This window comes from Camelus bactrianus, chromosome 5 (assembly GCF_048773025.1).
Source record: "Camelus bactrianus isolate YW-2024 breed Bactrian camel chromosome 5, ASM4877302v1, whole genome shotgun sequence".
Lineage (NCBI taxonomy): Eukaryota > Metazoa > Chordata > Mammalia > Artiodactyla > Camelidae > Camelus > Camelus bactrianus.
This window is the reverse complement of record NC_133543.1, coordinates 25,749,690-25,770,597: the sequence shown is the minus strand read 5'-3', so window position 1 is coordinate 25,770,597 and position 20,908 is coordinate 25,749,690. Positions and strand designations below refer to the sequence as shown.

The window sequence follows — 20,908 nt, the reverse complement described above, 5'->3', positions numbered from 1 at the left end:
GTCCTATAACCCTGACCCCACTGAACTTGTATTTCCTCAGCTGTATTATCTACCTCAGAGGGTCATAAGCTTCACCTGACATGCTCTATATGACAAGCTTGGCACAGGAAATGGCACCTGGGAGGTCTTCCATGGATATGTGCCATGGTCCCCTCTCTCCTGTCTCTGGGCTACCACGGCACATTAACCTGCTGACTGCAGCCAAGGTTACACGGTATTCTCATGCTGATCCTCCAGGCCCTAAGCTCTTCAATGGGAAAGCCTACAACCCAGTACCACCAACGGGCACTCAGCACTTATTTAATTCCTAATTAGACTGGAGACCGGTCAGCACCCAAGTCTAGGGCTCAGGATCTTGAGTTGACATCACTGATGAAATGATGATACTCTTAAGGAAAACAGAGAAATGGAGGATAAATTCTTTTTTGGGTATACTGTGAAGAATTTCACGTGGGGCACACTGACTTTTAAAGAGCAGAAGGAAGACACCCAGCAGGCAGTTGGGGCGGTGCCTGGCCTGGGGGAATCCCACACTTAAGGAACAGGGGGAAGGGACAAGAGGCAGCAGCAAAAGAAAAGGGCCGGGGACATCAGGATAATACAGTGACAGAGAAACAAAAAAGGAAGGGATTTCAGGAAGAAAACAGAGGGTCCCTGATGCTGAATACAAAAGAGAGGTTCCTAGGATTAGGACAAAAAATAGGCTCTGGGGTTTTGGTCAAGGAGGAGAAGACAGTTTCAACAGAAGTGTGAAAACAAAAGAGACTGCAAGGGGTTAAAAAGTGAGGGAAAATCTCCACAGTAACTAAATCACATCTAGCGTCTGTATGTGTATGAATGCACAGAGTTTTCAATACCTGATATTTGATACCATCAGCAGAAGCCAAGGCGACAGCCCAAGTGTCCTCCCTCCCAGGTGTCATGATCTACTACACCATGCTGGAAGGCACACATGTCTTTTCTGTGTACATTTATTCCCCTCCCCACTCCACCCCACTCCACCCCACTGCAGCTACATGACTCTTATCCAGACATCGGCCTGCCGTCTCACTCAACTGCAGGCTGAGATTCTGATGGATTCCTGCCTTGCATCATTGACAATTTCATCAGTCAGAAGAATCAGGGAGAAATGAGAGGAACAGCTTTCCCTCAATTAATTTTGACCAACAGTCAGCCTTGAATGATGGAGTGGATGTGATAAGAACTTTAGGGGAAAAGTGATGAAATCGTCTTGTAATAGTCAAGGAAGAGAAAGCTGGTCCTAGTTAGACACGGCTCATAGGATTCAGGAGAGTGGATTTTCGTGTTTGACTTTCCACCCTTCCATCCCCGAGGCTCAGAGTTCCTAAATGGGAAACACAGGGCCTTGAACCCAGCTCTGACTGGTTAGTGATTTTTTTTAATTAATGACTCCCATAAACTCATGCATATTAAAATTGAAGATGACACCAAACAGAAAGAGGACTTAGAGGACTGGATCACGACCTCACAATCATTCATCAGCCTAGCAGGATGAATTGAAACTAATAAGATTATTTTAATTAGAAAAATAGAAAGCTCTTCCCTGGGGCTACAGAAAGAAGAGAAGAAATATAGGTTTGGAATAGGATAAAGATATTAAATAAACTTAGGCTTTAAAAAATTAGGAAGGAATGTTAACATTGTGACAGATTAGCACTTAGAAGCTGGAAATATAATCTATAACTTGCAAACAGGAAAAAAAGAAAGGGAAGAAAACAGGAAAGAAGAAAAGAAGGAATGACAAAAGCATAAAATAGATGACATAAATGAGTTCAAGTATATCAATTTTTTCAGCAAATACAGATGAGTAAGCTTACTTGTTAAAATTCAGAGTATCAAATAGTATTTAAAAAAACAGCTATACATTATACACAAGTAACCCCCCAAACCTAGCACTACTGGAAATTTGAAAATAATGTAAAAGTTTTAAAAATGTAGGAAAAATCTTAGCAGAAAATTTCTAACACAGTAATATTTTTATAAGACAAAATAGAAATTAAGATGAAAAGCATTAATATGAATAAATAGGGCCCCTACACATTAATCAAAGGAACTACCCCAGGAACAGATAACAATCATTAAATTACACGCAGAAATGTAGGATAGAAGATCTCAATTTAATAGCAGTTCATGTGAAAATGATGAGGTTTTACTTTCATAAATTAAATAATGGCCAACGGGTTAACACAGTTGCATCCAAAAGGCAGTGTAATGTTGGCTAACATTGATGGTGTGCAGAACAGCTCAGTTCAAGACGTGCTTTCTCTGCACTACCAAAATTTATCTGAGGTGGAGTGCTCAGGTCTGGCTATGTCATCTTGAGACAGACACTGTCAAACTGGAGAACTTCTTGCAGGATGTTCTCCAGGATGACAAAGATGAAAACAGAATGAAAAAAAAAAATCACCTAGTAACAGCTGAAGGACAGGTGATACCATTTAAGAAAAGAGCAAAGTTTACAGGAGCATGTAAACCAAAGTGGGCACTGTAGCCAAGTGGTAGAGCCAGGGCTGGAATGAAGGACATCTCACTACAGAGAGCATACCAACCATTCTCAACTCCACTACCCTACATTGCCTCTCCATAAAAATATCAGAAGAAAATAAAAGAAATCGTTTTCATAATATCAGAGTTTAAAAGACTTTCCTAACCGTAACATGGAGATCACTGCCATGAATGAAAAGGGCTCTTTTTTCAACAAGATGAATTTTTGAAATTTTGCAAACAGAAAGATACAATAAACAAAGATTAGGTAAAGATACAATAAACAAAGGAGTGACAATAAAAAATGCTAGTGAAGATGCAGAGAAACTGGATTCCTCATACATGGCTGATGAGAATGTAAAATGGTCGAGCCACTTTGGAAAACAATTCAACAATTTTTAATCAAGCTTAACATTTGTGGACCATAAAACCCATAAAACCCAGAAACCACACTGTTGGACCTTTATCCTAAAGAAATGTAGACTTACGTTCACACAAAACCCTGTACATGTATGTTTACAGCAGCATTATTTGTAATGGCCAAACACTGGAAACAACCCAGATATGCTTTAATAGATGAATCCTTAAACAAACAATGTTGTGTTCAGACCATAGAACACTAGTCAGCAATAAAATGAAACGAACTATTGATACATACAACTTGGATGCATTTCCAAGGAATTATACTGAGTGATAAAAGTCAGTCCCAAAAGGCTACTTAGTGTGTGATTCCATTGTACATAACATTTTTGACATGACAAAAATTTTAGAGATGGAGAACAAATTAGTGATTGCCAGGGGTTGGTGGGAGTTGGAGGGTGCAGCATAAAAAGGAGGTGGATGTGCTTACAAAACGGCAACATTCAGGGTCCTTGTGGTGATGGTACTTACTGTTCAGTATCTTGACTGTGGTGGGGCATTCATGGACCTACACCTGTGATAAAATTGTATAGAACTATCAAAAAGATAAGACGGTAACAAGTTTGGGGCAGGATGTGGAAAACCTGGAATCCTCAAACACTGCTAGTAGGGCTATAAAATTGTACAGCCACTTTGAAAAACAGTTTGGAAGTTTTTGGAAAGGTTCGATATGGAGCTACTCTGTGACTCAGCAACTGCACTCAGAGGTATATACCAAAGAGAAATGAAAACATGAGTCCACGCAAAAGCTTGCACATCACTGTTCAGAGCAGCGTAATTTATCATAGTCTGATAGTGGAAGCAACCCAAATGCTATTATCTGAGGAATGGATGAAATGATGTGGTACATTCACACAACGGAATATTATTCTGCAATTAAAAGGAATGAATACTGATACTTGCTACAACATGAATGAATCTTGAAAATGTTATTTATGTTATGTGAAATAAGCCAGTCACAAAAGATCACACATTGTATGATTCCATTTATATGAAATGTCCAGAATAGGCATATCCAGAGAGAAAGGAGATTAATGGTTACCTAGAGTTGGTGGGAGGAGTGACTGTTAATGGGTACAGAGTTTCTTTTGTGATTGATGAAAATGTTTTAGAATTAGATAGTAGTGAAGACTGCAAACCTTCATGAATATACTAAACTATTGAACTGTATACTCTAAAAGTTAATAAATTTTGTGGAATTAAATACACACACAAATTAGTGCAAGTAAAACTGGGGAACGCTGAACAGTATCACTGAATTGTACCAATATCAATATCTTAATTGTGATATCACACTACCATCCTGCAAAATGTTACCATTGGCGGAAATGGTAAAAGGTATGCAAGATTTATCTGTATTATTTCTTGCAACTGCATGTGATTCTACTGCTGCAAAACTTTACAATCACCATATGCTGTAAAATTCACATTCACCTAAACCTCCTCGCTCCTCAGTGCTGGAGGAACAATACTATTTCTGCTTCTCCCTGCTTTCCAATCACATTGAGTCCTCTCATTGACAGAGTCTAAATTAGCACCCAGCTGGCAAAGGATTCTGGGACATGTTGTCCTAGGCTTCCAGCCCCTCTGATACAGGGAGATCCTGGAAGAAAGCATGGTGAAGGCATATATATATATTTTATATGTGCATATATACATATGCATACATGTATATTCATTATAATTGACATCTAGAGAAATGTATATCCATCCTAAATTCATGGCATAATGTTTAAATAAAATCTGTGTTTGAAATTGCACATATAATGTCTCAGCTTGTGTTTCCCCAAAAGTAACATCTACAACAGAGTTTGATGTGTGGGAGGTTTATTCAGGAATATGATCCCAGGAAGCAAAGCAGAGAAGTAGGAGGACTGAACAGCAGAGAAGGGAGAGAGGAAATAAAGATGAAATATCGCGTTGGCCACCACAAGAGGAACTAACTGCTTTGTCTCTTTCTGAGAAGCCCAGGAAACAAAGGGGCATGTTTGGTCAAAGGTTAGGGTTGCACCTGCTGAGCGGTTCCCTCAGATGTGTCACACGCCGACACCCCCGTGTCAGAGAAGCGAGAGGCACGTGGCGTGTGCCTGAGGTGAGGCTGTTAGAAACTGGCTGAAGCCCACATCGCTGTGGCTGGTGACAACGAGAAGATGGGATGCAATGCACAAGAGGTATCTGATAAATACAGGATGATTCCAATTACATGAAATGCTTGTATCAGACTGAAAAAAGTCTGAAAGGAATTTTAGTACTATGCTAGCAGTGGGCTATAGGATTATGGATGATAATTTTTGTTTTTTTTAAATATGTTCTTCTACTTTCAAGCTTTCTACAGTAAGCATATACTGTTTCTGTAATCACAAAATGCTATCGAAATTATTTTTAAAGGGCTGAGCTGTATGGTTTGAGGATGAATGTTTATACAAAGACCAGATGACCCAGATAGGATTCTTCTACTGGATGGAAAGCCAGACCATTTGACCTCTCAGATTATAGGTTAGGACTCTGTAATTATCAACCTGCAATGGCTGGGAAGTACCAGACACTAAGTAGACACAGAACACAACACACATTTGCCAAAGGAATGAATTTTTGCAGCAGCACAAATAGAGAGAGTTGGAAGACTCCTGCTCCTAAGAGTCCACAATCTCGTAGAGAAAATAAAAGGCAGAGATTTAAAAAGCCAGAGGTAGCTTATGACCCAGAAATTCTAGGTATGTACTAAAAAAAAAAAAAAGAAAAGAAAATGCATATCCACACAAAAATTTGTACACCAGTGTTCATAGCAGCACCATTCAGAAGAGCCAAAAGGTGGAAACAACCCAAATGTCCATCGATAGACAAATGAATAAACGAAATGTGGTATATCTATATAATGAAATATGATTCAGCCATAGTAAGGCATGAAGTACTAATACACACACACACACACACACACACACACACACACACACAGACACACACACACATATATATACTGCAACATGGAAGAACCTTGAAAACATTATATGAAGCAAAAAAAAGCTAGATGCAAAGGGCCACATTTATATGATTCCTTGTATGTGAAATATCCAGAATTGGCAAATCCATGCAGGAAAAAAGTATATTAGTAGTGGCCAAAGGCAGCGGGGAGAGAGGAATGGGGAGTGATTATTTAAAGGGTATGATGTTATTTTGTGGACAATAAAAGTGTTCTAGAAGTAGATAGTGGTGGTGGTTGCAGAACATTGTAAATACATTTTAAAAAATCACTGAAGTGTCCACGTTAAAGAGGTTAACATGGTAGATTTTGTTATGTGAGTTTCATTTCAATTAAAAACGATAATAGCTAACATATAATGTACGGCAAATAATGACATTAGAGTCTAGAGGAGAGCGGGAGAGGGCACATGGGCTTGGGGTCATCAGAGATGGCTTCATGAAGGAGGTAGGAGTTGGGGACTTCAAAGGGGCAGGTTAACAGACATTCCAAAGAACTCAGTAAATGCTTGTGGAATTGAATTCAATGAGAAAACATTCCAGACAGTGGTATCAGCAAGGGCCAAGACAGCAAGATGCAGGATGAGTCCTGTGATGATCAGTCAACCTCTCTAGTTACGGAAGATTTGAACAGTGGAGGGATGGGAGCAGATAAGGCACAAGAAAGAAAACCGTTTGACATTCACATAAACATTTTACACTGAAAAAATCCTGCCCAGGTGATGCTTTCTCCAAATTCTATTGTTTTTATTCCTAATTAGAGGAAGAATATAAAAGAAGACACTCTGGCCTAATGGTTTTAAGATTCTGTGTCAGCCGTAAGGTCATGCTGCAGAGCAAATGACCCCAGGATTTTAGTGGCTTCCAGCAGCAACGGATCATTTCTCATTCACTCCATGGGCTGATTACAGATGGTCTGTGGCCATGCTCTCTGTCACCTTCACTCTGGAACCCAGGCTCACTGAGCAGCCTCTACCTGGAACTGTCATCGTGGCAGAGAACAATCAAACTGATTGATCTTAAAGTTGCTGCTCAGGAAGGACACCTCGTCCACTCTCTCACTGGTCAAAGTCAGTTGCATGGCGTTGCACGAGGTCAACAGGATGGGGAAGAGACACCAAATACGGGCGACCAGGAAGACAACTGAGCACAAGCTCCAACCCTGGTCCTGCTACTTACTGACTGTTGGCAGAGTTGCTTAATCTAAGCTTCAGAGTCTTCACCTTTTAATGAGGATCATGATTTCTACACCATGGAATTCTTGTGATGATTAAATGATCACGTAAGTAAAATGCTTGGTGCAGTACCTGGCATGTAGGCATCGCCCACTAAAATGAACTGTTCTCCTTCAGGACAGGAACTTTTTTTTACTTACTGGTTACTCAGTACTCAGCACATGCTGAGCACAATGTACGTACTGCAGTAGATGCTTCATAAAGGAGTAAATGAATGAATATATGCTCACTAAAGAAAACTTAGAAAACAGAAAAATATTCAGAAGAAAATAAACTTATTCTTTTCAATTAATGGCCAATGCACAAGGAATATACTGATGAACAAGTTATGGGCCCTTTTTAACTTACATTCTTTTTTAAATTGAAGTATAGTTGATTTACAATGTTGTGTTAGTTTCTGGTATACAGCATAGTGATTCAGTTATATAAATACACATATATATATACTTTTTCATTAGAGGTTATTACAAGCTATTGAATATAGTTCTCTGTGCTATACAGTATGACCTTGTTGTTTATCCATTTTTTTATATATAGTAGTTTATATCTGCTAATCCCAAACTTCTAATTTATCCTCTACCCGCCCCCCACTTTCCCCTTTGGTAACTATAAGTTTGTTTTCTAAGTCTGTTTCTGTTGAATTTACATCCTTTCTTGTCCTGGCTCATGCCTGAAGCAGAAATCAAAGCTTAAATGCACAGATTCTGCCTCCCTTCTAGTAGGCTGGGCACCATTTCTGAATAATATGTCTAGCTCAGCAGGGGCCTGGTGATAAGCAGTCCTAATGGAGCTCACTGTCCAGACAGGGCACGGGATTATACTGGAAGCCTTCAGAAAGTGAGAACAAGAGACAAAAAAATGGAAATTATTGCCCAACTTAGTCTTTCCTGAGATGAGGTCTCCAAAGAATGGAAGCCCCTCTGCTGGGATTCCACTTACTTATCATCACCTCAGGACAACAGAGAAGTTCTTTTTGAGATTTAAAAAATTTTTTATTTGAAGGCCCATAATTTAAATGTATACCAGTAGATACAGAAAAGAGGAAGTGCAAATAAAAATTCTAACTAAACCCCAACATGACTAAAGGCAAAGTCATATCTCCTTTTTCATATTCTCCTTTTGAATATGTGAATTATATATTAAGTTTGCTTTTGCAATGTAAAAGTTTTCATTACTTGTTGACCCCTTGATTGGCGTGGCCCATTATTACAAGGGTTTACCACAGGTAAGATGGTGCTCCCACCACTTACATACACACAGATACACGGACATACGCACACTGCATCTATGAAAAGAGACATAATGGCTGTCAAGCCTAAGGGCCCCGCTAAGGAATACAAATCCTTGTTCCGTGTAGACTAATTGGTAGAAGCCACAGGGAAACACCTCTCAGTTAAATGGAAGACTTTTCATGTATAGCCTTTCAAGTCCTTTAACCCTGAGCTGCAATGATACCTGTAATGGTCTGATTTAACCCGAAGAGCCCATCAGGCAGTTGTTCTGTTGTATTTACGGTTCTTTCCATCCCCTGAGAGTCTGGCAACAAATGTGTGTGAGCACCTGGGTTCTGCCCCCAACTCTACTAGGAGTTATAAGGGACACCAGACTTAGGACCACAGTCCCTTCCTTGGAGGGGGTTACTCTCTACCTAGGCAAACAATAGACACCGTGGGAGGTTCAATAACGTGGCCAACGATGACACAGCAGCTCACAATATCACAAGGAGGATTAAGGTTAATTGCCAAGAAAGTGCCACAGATAATCAGTGCCAGGGGATGAATAAATACACCAACATCCAGTCTGGCCGCTGCCTAATCTATAGATTTAGATCAAATGAGCTATCAGCAAAACAGATTTTTTCAGGTTCCCTGAGGCGGCTGTTTCAGAAGAACCTCCACCCCACTCTCAAGTCCTTGACTCCACCCCAGCACCAGCAACCCCCTACACACACTCACACACACTCATAACTCCCCAACTCTACCCTGCACAAGGACCTCCCCTTACACACACACACACACGTTATTACTCTGTGGGGAAGGCTTTTCAATGGAATGGCTTCTCTGCTCTATGAATTGTGTCCCCTTCATATTTCTCGCCACTTTTTCCTCCTTTGGTCAACCACCTGTTCACTGCTAAAAGCCAAGTGTTTCCTTATGGACCTTTAGAATTGGCTTGGACAATCAAAACACTGCATCTGATCTCTTAAAGAACACAGCCAAGATTTGAGAAAGACAGAGGGAGTTTTAGATACAGAGGATTCTGAGAAGATGGAGGACATGACCATTGTTCTTCCTATATTCAAAAGGAAAAAGCAGGCTTGTACCATCTGATGTCAAAAAAGTAGATGTTAGGATGATAAGATTTGTTTAAACCTATGGCAGGACACAGAGCCAGCAATGCTGCCCAGCAGCGGCAATGAGCCATCTTAGCAAGTTGTGAGGTATTTGTCCCAGCAGAGTTCAAGCTAAGGAGTGGCGAATGCCTGGGGAGGATGATCTAGGAGCCTGAACCCTCTCTCAAGCCAGAGAGTCTCTCCCATGTGGTCCCAAAAGTGCCTTGTCAAGGAAGAGAGACTAGAGCTGGGTCATGGTCACCAAGTAACACGCAAGAGTGAATGGACAAAAGTCCTGGGGTAAAGTGATGACAAAGACCATGGGGTCAAAACCACTGGGGGAGAATGAAGGCCCAAGTCTGAATGAGAGGCTTCCAGAAGGACAGTGATGAGGAGATGACAGGGAGAACTTAGCTAGGGATTCAATTTTAGATGACCTGAATGCCAAGATTAAAAAGTGGGGATTTTGTCTTAAAGGCCATTGGTAATAAACTGGTAGCCGACCAGTGGATTTTTACTTGAAATGCCCAGTGTTTTAAAAGGTGTTTGGCTTACGGTTATCAAAGTGGAAAGGAGGGGAGGGATAAATTAGGAGTATGGGACTGACAGATATACAGTACTATACATAAAATAAACAAGGATTTACTGTATACTGCAGGGAATTATATTCAGTATCTTGTAAAAACCTATCACGGAAAAGAATCTGAAAAAGAATATATACATATAACTGGATCACTTTGCTGTATACCTGAAACTAGCATAATGTAAATCAACTAAAGTTCAATAAGAAAAAATGGAGAATTTGCTTATTAGATCATCACACATATTATAGAACGTTTATAGTTGTTAATTGGTTTCCATTGTCCACTGAATAAAAAAATTGGATAAAGTTATGTCTTTTTTTTAAAGGTGTTTGGTCCCAATGCAAGCAGTTTAGAGTCTAGTGTCTCACATTCAACGACTTTACAGATTTATATTACTTGCTGTCCACAGTGACTGCTGCCACAGATGATACATCACAGGCGATTTTCAAGCGGGAAAGTGGAATGACTACCATCGTAGGGAAATCAGTCCAGTAGGAAAGTGCAGCTTAGATTTAAGCCTTTTCCACTGCAACAGTCCAGGCATGAGACACTTGACCTAAACCTGAAGGGTGACAGTGTGAGAGGAGATGACAATGGAGATGCAAGACAGGTCTGAAGGGAGAGGTGATGAGAGAAAGGCATTCATAGGGGAGGAGCATTTACTATAGTCAAATCTCTATTCATCCAAGATAAGCTGTGTGACTTAAGGAGAGTTACCTAACAGCTCTGTGCTTTATTTTTCTAAGATACATAGTGGGGATAAAGTGGTCTATCCATCCCTCTGTCTGCATTAAGGATCTATAATAATTTATAGAAATCCACATAAACTTCCTAGCCCAGATCCTGCCGCATAGCATTTCATAAATGTTAGAAAATTTTATTGCATTTGATTGTTAAAATAAAATTGTGTGATTATTTGTTTATACATGTGTGTGTTTGTGGTGTATTAATAGACTGGAAGTAGGAGAAGTCAAAAATTACTAATTTCAATACACATTTGAGGTGCAGATTTGAGGAAAAGATGAGTAGTTAAGTTTTAGATATTTGGGGTCTCAAAAATAACAGTTCATAGGCTTTATCTGAGTAAAATTTTCTTGCTGAAAATTGACAATATGCAGTTAGGGAAAAGTTGGACTGAAGTTTCAGATTAATTGGGGAGGTTTGGGCTGCAAGTAACCAAAAATTCAAACTCAGCAGGCTTCAACAATAAAGGCAACAGATTAGCTCCCACAATGGGAAGTCCAGAGGTGGGAAAGCTCAGGATTAGTTACTTTAAGGACTCTGGTATGGCAAGGGATCCTGGTTCTTTCTGTCTTTCCCCCATCAGCCTAAATGTGTCAGTTTTCTTCTAGACCTGTTATCCACATGGTCATAAGATGGCTGCAGCCACTTCAGGGATTACATTAAGACACGACAATGAAGCCACTCTTTCCTGTGAAGGAATATTTACCAGATATCCTCCAATATATTTCCCTTCTCTTCTCTTTGACTAGGATTGGGATAAATTCTCTTCCCTAAACCAGTCATTAGCTAGAAGAATTGGATTCCTCAATCTGTCTGAGGTAAATCTGGATTTACCCCCTGAGTCAGGAAGGGGAGGAGTGGACACTCAGTTAAAGACAAGTATGGCTGCTGGATAGCAGTCTCACCAGCTTGCATCACAGGCTGAGTCTTAGGGGTCCAAAACCTAGGCAGGTGGCTCCCCAATTCTTTTTACTGTCACATGACTCCTGCAGAAGACAGCTGCCTTCTGGCCACTGGACCTTTCCACCTCCTTTCCAGCATTTGGGATCTTGTGTCCTTCTCAACAAGACAGCTGTCCCTCAGCTCTTCCAGGTGTCCAGAGTGAAGTTACCACCATGGACCAGAAACTAACTCCATGCAGCAAAAGGAGAGTGTGGTGGTGTCTCCTTTCCCACCGCCACCTGCAGCAATGCTGCCACTCTGGCATTGTCCTTGGAAAACCAGGGCAGGCTGGATCAGTTACATGGACTGCCTGACACCCCCCAACTGACTCACACAACAGGCAGGAAGCTGGGTTGGCTGGTTGGCTGGCAGATGGTGGCAAGGAGTGGCTGGCAGATGGTGGAGGGTTGCCCAGTTGCCAGGAGGAGCAATAAGCAAGAGTCCTAGCAGAACATAAGCCCTTTGTCTCATTAATCCACATGACAAACTCACTTTGAATCAGCACACAATTCCCCCCCTTTCCTGAGGTCCTCCTTGTTAGCCACTGACCAGGAGGTGGCATCAGAGTGTTGGACAACACAGATGGCCATCTGCAGTTCTCCAGATGGAGGGAAAGAGAGGAGCCCAGAGGAACTTGGGACCCTCAACTCACTCTCACTGAACAAGAAACTCATAACAAGCCAATCTGAAAAACGCTGTCAGGAAAAGATCATTAAACCATCTCCTTACGTCTTGCAAGGTCTGGATCTAAGTCATCTTAGAATGACAACATTCTCTCATAATGTTCATGAAAATACCATTAACTTGCCATGGACTCGCTCGGTAACAAACACACTGTCAATGAGACAGTTTGTTTTGAAAGTTCAGCCCACTGGCTCCAAAGCTTTCACAAGGGGTCCCCCGAGAAAATCATTCATCAATTTTTCCCCTGGGTTGGGCCCATAATTTAAAAAATATTGTCTTCCAAACAATTTTTCCAGCAATAGTTAATTTCCTCTCCCATCTTCTACAATGAAAAGTTGTATTTAACTGGGCATGCAATACAAACCAGAAACAGCTATCACAGAATTTCCAGTAACCATTTAAAATTTTTTAATTGAATTAAAATTAAAAGCACGCATATCAGAGTATGTTGTTCAATTTACCTTCACAAACTGAACACACTCACATAACCAGCACCCAGATTAAGAAACAGAACACCACTAGCACCCTTGCCCTCCCTTCTAGTCACTAGGCACCAGCCCCTCTTAAGGGTAATCCCCATCCTGACTTCCAGCGTAAATGGTTTTTACAGGATGTATTCTTTCTCTCTTGCTACTTTTGAGCAACATTGGATAAGATCCATGTTACACATAATTAAAGATCATTTGCTCTCAGTGCCTAGTGTATGTTCTATTGTATGAATATACTACAATTCACTTATCAGTTCTACCATTGTTGGGCATTTGGGTAATTTCCAGGTATTGGCTATTTCAAGAGTACTTCTCTGAACATTCTGGTACCTGTCTTTTGGGGAATATATATAAGCATTCCTGTATCTGGTATCCATACCTAGCAGAGAAATTGCTGGGCCCTAGAAAATGTGTGTATTCAGCATTCAGCTTTGGTAGACAGATTCTGCTACACAGTAGACTCTGCCAAAGTGGTTCTGCTAGACATTAGAGATTTTTGAAATGTGGAAAAAGCTTATGGATGCCACAACTGCTTTCATGGACCCCTTCAAGGTCTAAGGACATCAGTTAACATAAAAGTCTACATAAAAGAAATGTATTGTCTTATTCTGTCTTCAATGAAAACAGGTAACACTTACTATCCCTCATAAAATGCTTCCTCACTTCAATTATTTTGACACTGCAATGAAATCCTCTCCTAGGCCTGTTACCATAGACTTTAAAGACTTTCCACCTGGGTAATGCCTAGCTGATGGGCACAGGTAATGCTCATCTGAGGCCTCTCTGTGTGATGGGGACGCTGAGTCTCAGAGCCTTATGTGGCCACAGTAGGGGTGGGCTGACCTCCATAACAACACCCTCCATCACAATCGACCTCTCTCTTCAGTGTCAGGGAGAAAAGGAGGCAGAGTGAGGTCTGAAAGGCACACACTCTGGGGGAGACAGATAGCAGTCTAGACCCGGATTTGGCCACTCTCTTGTGTAAACCTGGGACATGTGACTAACAAGGACAGTTGTCCAGATCCATGAACCTGTGATTAACGTTGTTTTTCTAAACCCAGCACCTTCCTTCCTGGTAATTGAAAGAAGCCATTAGAATGAAATCTAAATTTCTGACTATGCCCATAAGGCCGCATCTGAACTGAGTTTCTCCTGGCCTGTCTCCCCTCACTCTCTCTTTTGCTCACGATCTCCCAGTTGCATGGCTCCTTCTTTTTCCCTCAAAGATGGCAAGCTATGTTGTCCTTTCAGAGCCTTTGCACCTGCTGGTCCCTCTGCTCCATGTGCTCTTTCCCTTCATCTCCACGTGGCTGCCTCTTCCTCCTGGTTCAGGTCACAGCTTAAATGTCACCTCCCCTTGGAGTGCCCTTCACTGACCAACTCTCACAAAGCAGCACCCCCCCAACCTTTCTCTATCCCATCAGTCTATTTAGTATTCTTTGAGCATATCGCATTATGTGACATCATTTGCTTATGTGTTTATTGCCTTCCACAACTGGGACAAAAGATCCATAAGGACAGTGATGAAGTTTCTTATTCATTACTCTACCCTCAGCACCTAGCATAGTTCCTGACTCATAGTAAGTGCTCAGTAAATGTCTGAGGAATGCATGACAGAGGCCCAGGTGAAAGAGTGTCTGGCTCAGATTCCATTATCATTCACTGCCTTTGGGAAAACAAGCGAAAGCCCAGGTCCCACCCGTCACAGTTTGATACCCTTCCTCTCCTGAGTCCCGGATCAGCAGTTGTGCTGGCCCTAAGACACTCACTCTTCTAAGAACCTGGCATCTCTCCTACCTCATTTCAACAAATCAATGTCATGAACTTTCTGTTCTGCACAAATGTGCTGACACCATGCAGTGAATCACCAATACACCAAGAAGGCAGTTTAATTTGTCAGAAATGAAAACTATTGGCTGTAGTAAATAGAAACTTGGAGCCTGAAGGCTCTGCAAGACCCAGATGCCATCCCTTCTAGCTCTGTAAACTCTGGGAGCCAAGACACGATCAATGGGGAAGCTGCCCAGCAGGACCAACCAATGGGGAAGCATGGTCTCGGTACGCTGGGTCTGTCAAGCCCAGCAAGGGCAAGAAGCACTGGTCTTCTCCTTGTACCTGGTGGCCATGAGCTGGCAGCTTCAAATGACTCTGGCAGCTTTACCAGGAGGAAGATGGGGCTTCGTTTATTGGACGTCCTCAGAGTTTTAAAAAACAGTATATATCAGTGGTTTTGTCTTTTCCCAGAAAATGAGTTCCACAGGCATCAACTAACATGTTTTCATTTTGTTAACTTCTGTGCTACTCAGTGCTTGCAAAAGGTCCAGAAAGAATGCAAAATAACAAACATGTTGAGAAGCTGTAAGTGTTCTTCAAACAGAACACTTCAACAGAAGACCCTGAATAGCCAAAACAATTTTGAAAATGAAGAACAGAGCTGGGGGAATCATGCTTTCTGACTTCAGGCTATACTATATAGCTACAGTAATCAAAACAGGACAGTAACAAAACCCATGCACTTATGGTCAATTAATCTACAACAAAGGAGGCAAGAATATACAATGGAGAAAAGACAGTCTCTTTAACAAATGGTGCTGGGGAAACTGGACAGCTACCTGTAAAAGACTGAAATTAGAACATTCTCTAACACCATATACAAAAATAAACTCAAAATGGATTAAAGACCTAAATATAAGACCACATACTATGAAACTCCTAGAGGAAAACATAGGCAGAACACTCTAACATAAATCACAGCAATTTTTTTTCAAACCAGCTCCTAGAGTAATGTAAATAAAAGCAAAGATAAACAAATGGGATCTAATTAAATTTAAAAGCTTTTGCACAGCTAAGGATACCATCAACAAAGTGAAAAGACAACCTACAGAATGGGAGAAAATATTTGCAAATAATGCAATCAACAAGGGACTAATTTCCAAAATATACAAAGAGCTCATACACCTTAATAACAAAAAACAAACAACCCAATCAAAAAATAGGCAGAAGATCTAAATAGACATCTCTCCAAAGAAGATATCCAGATGGCCACCAAGCACATGAAAAGATGCTCAACATCATTAACAGTTAGAGAAACGCAAATAAAAACTACAATGAGGTACATCACCTCACACCAATCAGAATGGCCATTATTAAAAAGTCTACAAATGATAAATGCTGGAGAGGGTGTGGAGAAAAAGGAACCCTCCTACACTGTTGGTAGCAATGTAAATTGGTGCAGCAACTACAGAGAACAGTATGGAAGTTCCTTTAAAAACTAAAAATAAACTTACCATATGATCTAATTATCCCTCTCCTGAGCATATATCCAGAAAGAAATATAATTTAAAAAAATACATGAACCCCAATGTTCACAGCAGCACTACTTACAATAGCCAAGACATAGAAACAACCCAAATGTCCATCAATAGATGACTGGATAAAGAAGATGTGGTATATGTATATAATGGAATACTACTCAGCCCTAAAAAAGAATAAAATAATGCCATTTGCAGCCACATGGATGGACATGGAAATTGTCATTCTAAGTGAAGTAAGCCAGAAAGGTAAAGAAAAATGCCATATGACATCGCTCATATGTGGACTCTAAAAAGAAGGACACAAATGAACTTATCTACAATACAGAAACAGATTCACAGACATATAGAACAAACTTGTGGTTACCAAGGGTTAAATGGGAATTTGGAAATTGCACCTCTTGGGGAGTGATGGAAATGCTAGCTATCTTGATTGTGGTGGTGGTTTCATGGGTGTATACATTTATCAAAATTCATCAAATTGTATATCTGAAATATGTGTAGTTTACTGTACAGGAACCATACCACAATAAAGGTGTTTAAAAATAAATAAAAAAAAAAACAGAACACTTAATACACAGGTCAGAAAATGAACCAACATGATACAATCAACTTTAAAAGACCAGAGAATTTTAAGGTTGGCTTGGCCTGTGCTCTTTAAGCTGACACAAAATTGGGCCTTGAATACCCTCTGATTATTTACTGCTTTGATCCCAAAGCACCTATTCTAACCCATCAGTGAACCAGAATCCAAATGCCCTGATCCCACAGGCTTCTGGCCAGATGTCTCTCCTATCAGAACATAACTTTGTCTCCCCTCTTGGCCAATCCACTGGCACTGGATCTCAGGCCAATGCTCCCACCGTATTCATCTCCGTCCCTGGTGAAGAGCCCAGACACATCAGGAACCAAGCACGCCCACATCCCATCTGAACCAACTGTTCAGAACTCCGAGGTTGGGCTGCATCTAGCGATGACCGGAAACACCCAGCTGGGCCCCAGAAGCACTGGGTGAGATCTTTGCTTGGGGTTCTTGTGTCTGTGCGACACAGCTAGCATCCACACGTGGGTTTCCACCTCAAAGACTCCCAGTGGAGTAGGTGTGAAGCTGGCCAGGCAGCAGCAGCAGCAGCAGCACAGGCAATCAGGAGTGGAGGCTCCGGGGGTTCGTGGAGCAAACCCAGGTTTTGAAAACCTTCCCTCTGCCGAGCTCCAGCATGCCGACGCACACAACTGTGCTCAGCTGGTAGGAGATCATGCCAGAAGAGAGCACAGGAATCTCAAAGCCAAAAAAACAAGAATGAGGAAACCAGAACGGGAGCCTGGAATTAGCCTGGAAACCACAGCCATTAGTGGAGTCACCCTGGTGAGCCCTTTGGGGGTCCTGGGCTGCCTCTCTAAGTGGCAACAGTCTGACAATGGTCTTTAGAGACCTCAGATACATAAACTTTTGATTATGTCCACTTTCCCAGAATCATGGTTAATACTGGTATTTTGGTGTCATGTTCACTCAGTAACCTAAAAGGGCTCTAGGTTAGAGAATTTAAAAACAAATAGTATGCCGCCCACAGATACGGATTTTTTTTTTAAACATGAATTATTTGCCAATATTTTACATTAAGAAATCGCACCTAAAAATCCATTTTTACAATCTCCCTTGAGAAAATGAAGATCTGACAAAAATGAACCTGTAGTCCTGCTCGGTAACACCCAGCCAGCGCTCAGAGCAGTCTCCTTTTTGCTGCGGTCACAGGCTCTAGGTTCATTGCCATCTACCTGGCCTGCTTCCTCATTTAAGCTGCTGGCCTGGCGGGAATTTGAGTTTGAGACCCCTGAGCTCAGCACTTAGAGCACCCAACGGTGGGTGCCTGCACGGTGGGGTCTGGGGTAACATTAGCTGGGGTGGTGGCTGATGTCATAGGTATTGTCCTGGTTGTCTTGGATGAGGGTTTGTTGTTGAAGATTCTATGCGCTACAGTGCCTACTTCAGGAAGACAAGACAAGCATAGCTCTTCATCACATGAGCTTTAAACCAACAGCAAGATCAGCATAGGTTGATTTTGTAAAACACTGCAAAAATTCGAAGTGACAATGATTGATGGGGTGTAGGAATGGAGGCTCCATAAAGAAAGAGGGAGATCATAAATTGGAATTTCATTGCTCGCTGTCACACAGGGAAGGGAAGACGCAGCCCACAGCCTCAGATACGAGATGGACAGATGCAGCCAGCCCCCTCCTGGGCTTTGGGGGTAAAGTCTTGGACTATCCGTAAAGAGAAAGGTGTCTGAGTCTAAACTCTGACCTCACGCAAATTCAGGACGCCCCTCAGAGGGCAATTTTTGAGCACTTAGTATGTGCTGATGTTGAATGAGGTATTCCACCTACACTGGTTCACAGAAAAGGCAAAGAATACAGATTGGAGTGGAGGCTTGTAGTTGGCTTGACTGGGTTCAAACTCTCGCTCCATGCCTTATGAGCTGTCTGAACTTGGTTATCTAAGGTCCTTAAAATGTCCTTTTCCCAACCTACAAAAGGGAAAAATTGCAGGACCTACTATATTGCTGTTAGGAAGATTAAATTAAAGGGTTTAGCATAGCAGCTGGCTTATATTAAAGACACAATAACTATTATAAGCATTATTATTATTACTAACCCTCCTTTTATCCGGTGATGAACTGAAAGTCAAAGAGGGTCAGCAGCTTGCCCCAGATGATCATATAAGTACTAGAACCGGTACTCACATTCACCTTCATCTGCCCAAGGATATCTGTGGTTCTGGCACCTACTTTCCAGTGATATCTCCTGGACAAAGAGTAGAAATCCTAAATGAAAAAGAGAGAAGGAGTTTGGGTAATGCTTTCAAAGTACAGCATTAAATCATTCCTGACCTCTGGAACTTTTTCCCCCTAAATCCCACAGTTCTACCCGTCAGTGGAGCCATTTTCCAGGCCCAGGTTAAGCCCAATTCTCCATGGAAAGATAAGGCCATCCATCCCAGACACAAGTCAGGCTTAATAGAGAATGGCAGGACAGGGTCATCGGCAAAGCCACCTGGATCTCAGCCGGTCCTCTCACATGGAAGGCGAGCTCACTGCTGCTCAACCCCACGGTTCTGGACGTTCTCCAGGCATGAGTGACAGGTCCTGCCATGTGGGCAGTCGAAGGCGTGGGGGTGGTGGAAATCATATGGGAGATGGAAGAAACACATTGTGGGTAAGCAAAAACCAAACAGATGGCGTGGCTTCGCGGCAGGTGGCTAAGAAGCCACAGCAGCAAGCTGGCTAAACGGGCATATGCAAAGCCAAAGAACCAGGAGGGGGCAAAGAGATCGAGCCCCAGGGGCACCAGCTTGGCAAAGAACAACTGCAGCCAGGAAACTAAAGGAGAAGTTCATGGATTAGTGAAGAATCAAACCCCAGTGGTGTGAGGGGCCTGGGATTAATGGGGAGGGGGACATGGGGCAGAATTGAAATAATCAGACACAGAGCAAGCAGAAGTTTAGAGCAGCAGCCGAAAGCCAGCCTGGCCAGGTCTGAAAACTCAGGAACAAGTGACCACTAACACAGGGATGGTGGGCAAAGCTAGGAAGCCTAAGTAGACTAACACCAAGGGGTCTTCTGATGTCTCAGCAAGGCTAAGGGACCAGCTGGAGTTCTACTGGAAGCAGTCTGCATCCCACATCCCAGGGAAGCCACTGTTAATGGGCATATGCACATATATGCAAACATACGTGTGTGGTCATATACACACACATACTCTCAGGTATTCAAAAACAGGATTAGACTACATATATATTATCCAACATTTGTTCACTCAGCTGGATCAGGGACATCTTTCAGTATCTGTGAATTTACTGCTGCATGATCATTTTAGGGGCCTTGTTGTGCTCCATCAGGTATGTGAACACAGCTGACTTAGCCACTCCCCACTGAAGGGCATGTATGGTGGGGGACGTACGGTTTTTCACTGTTATAAGCCATACTGTTATCATCATTGCTTTCCTTGGGATTAATTCCTGGATGTAAAATTGGTGAATCAAAGGGCATAGGAATGTTTTAATATTTTACTACCTAAGAAAAAAAAGTGAAAAGGTTTCACCAATTTATCCTCTCACCTGCAGTACCAAAGGACAGTTTTCAACACACCCTCCCCAACACTATATATTATTATGACTTTGCCATTTGCTAAGTAAAAAACACCATGTTATTTTTCTATCTGTATTCCTCTGCTTACTAAGGAGACTGAACATTTTTATCAGTATATCCATGACTAAGTTCAAGATCAGTCCACCTACAGAGAGATGTCACTGAAAGTGGTGGCTGAAACCAGCTGGCCCGCTGCTCAGACCTGGCCTCAGAGAGAGATTCCTTCTTCACACCCACAGGTTCGAACATGGGCTCAAGGGGATGCACCTCAGCTTTGCAGATGCAAAACCCTACTGCTTCGGTTCACCCAAGCGTGTCCTCGCTCTGGGGATAGAGGTTTGCTAAGCAAATTCACAGGAGATGGGTTGTTAGACCAGGATGTGAATTCATCAATTTATAATAAAGAAATACAATCTTTCCAATAATGGGAATAGTCATGTCCAATAACTAGGATACTCTCTTCTGCAAAACAAACTAGGAATCAGAAGGTAACTTGATGACTGAAAATATATCCCCAGAGACAGAGAGGAGCAGCAAGA

The 20,908-nt window shown here is 41.8% G+C and overlaps 1 long non-coding RNA gene across 1 annotated transcript in view; it reads right to left on the bottom strand.

Moving 5' to 3' along the window:
• LOC123613716 (uncharacterized) overlaps positions 1 to 20,908 on the bottom strand; it is a 241,328-nt gene that overhangs the window by 120,177 nt on the left and 100,243 nt on the right. The window contains exon 4 of the long non-coding RNA XR_012506871.1: positions 18,966 to 19,046. This is a non-coding gene — a long non-coding RNA (uncharacterized LOC123613716). The remainder of the gene's footprint in view (positions 1 to 18,965; positions 19,047 to 20,908) is intronic.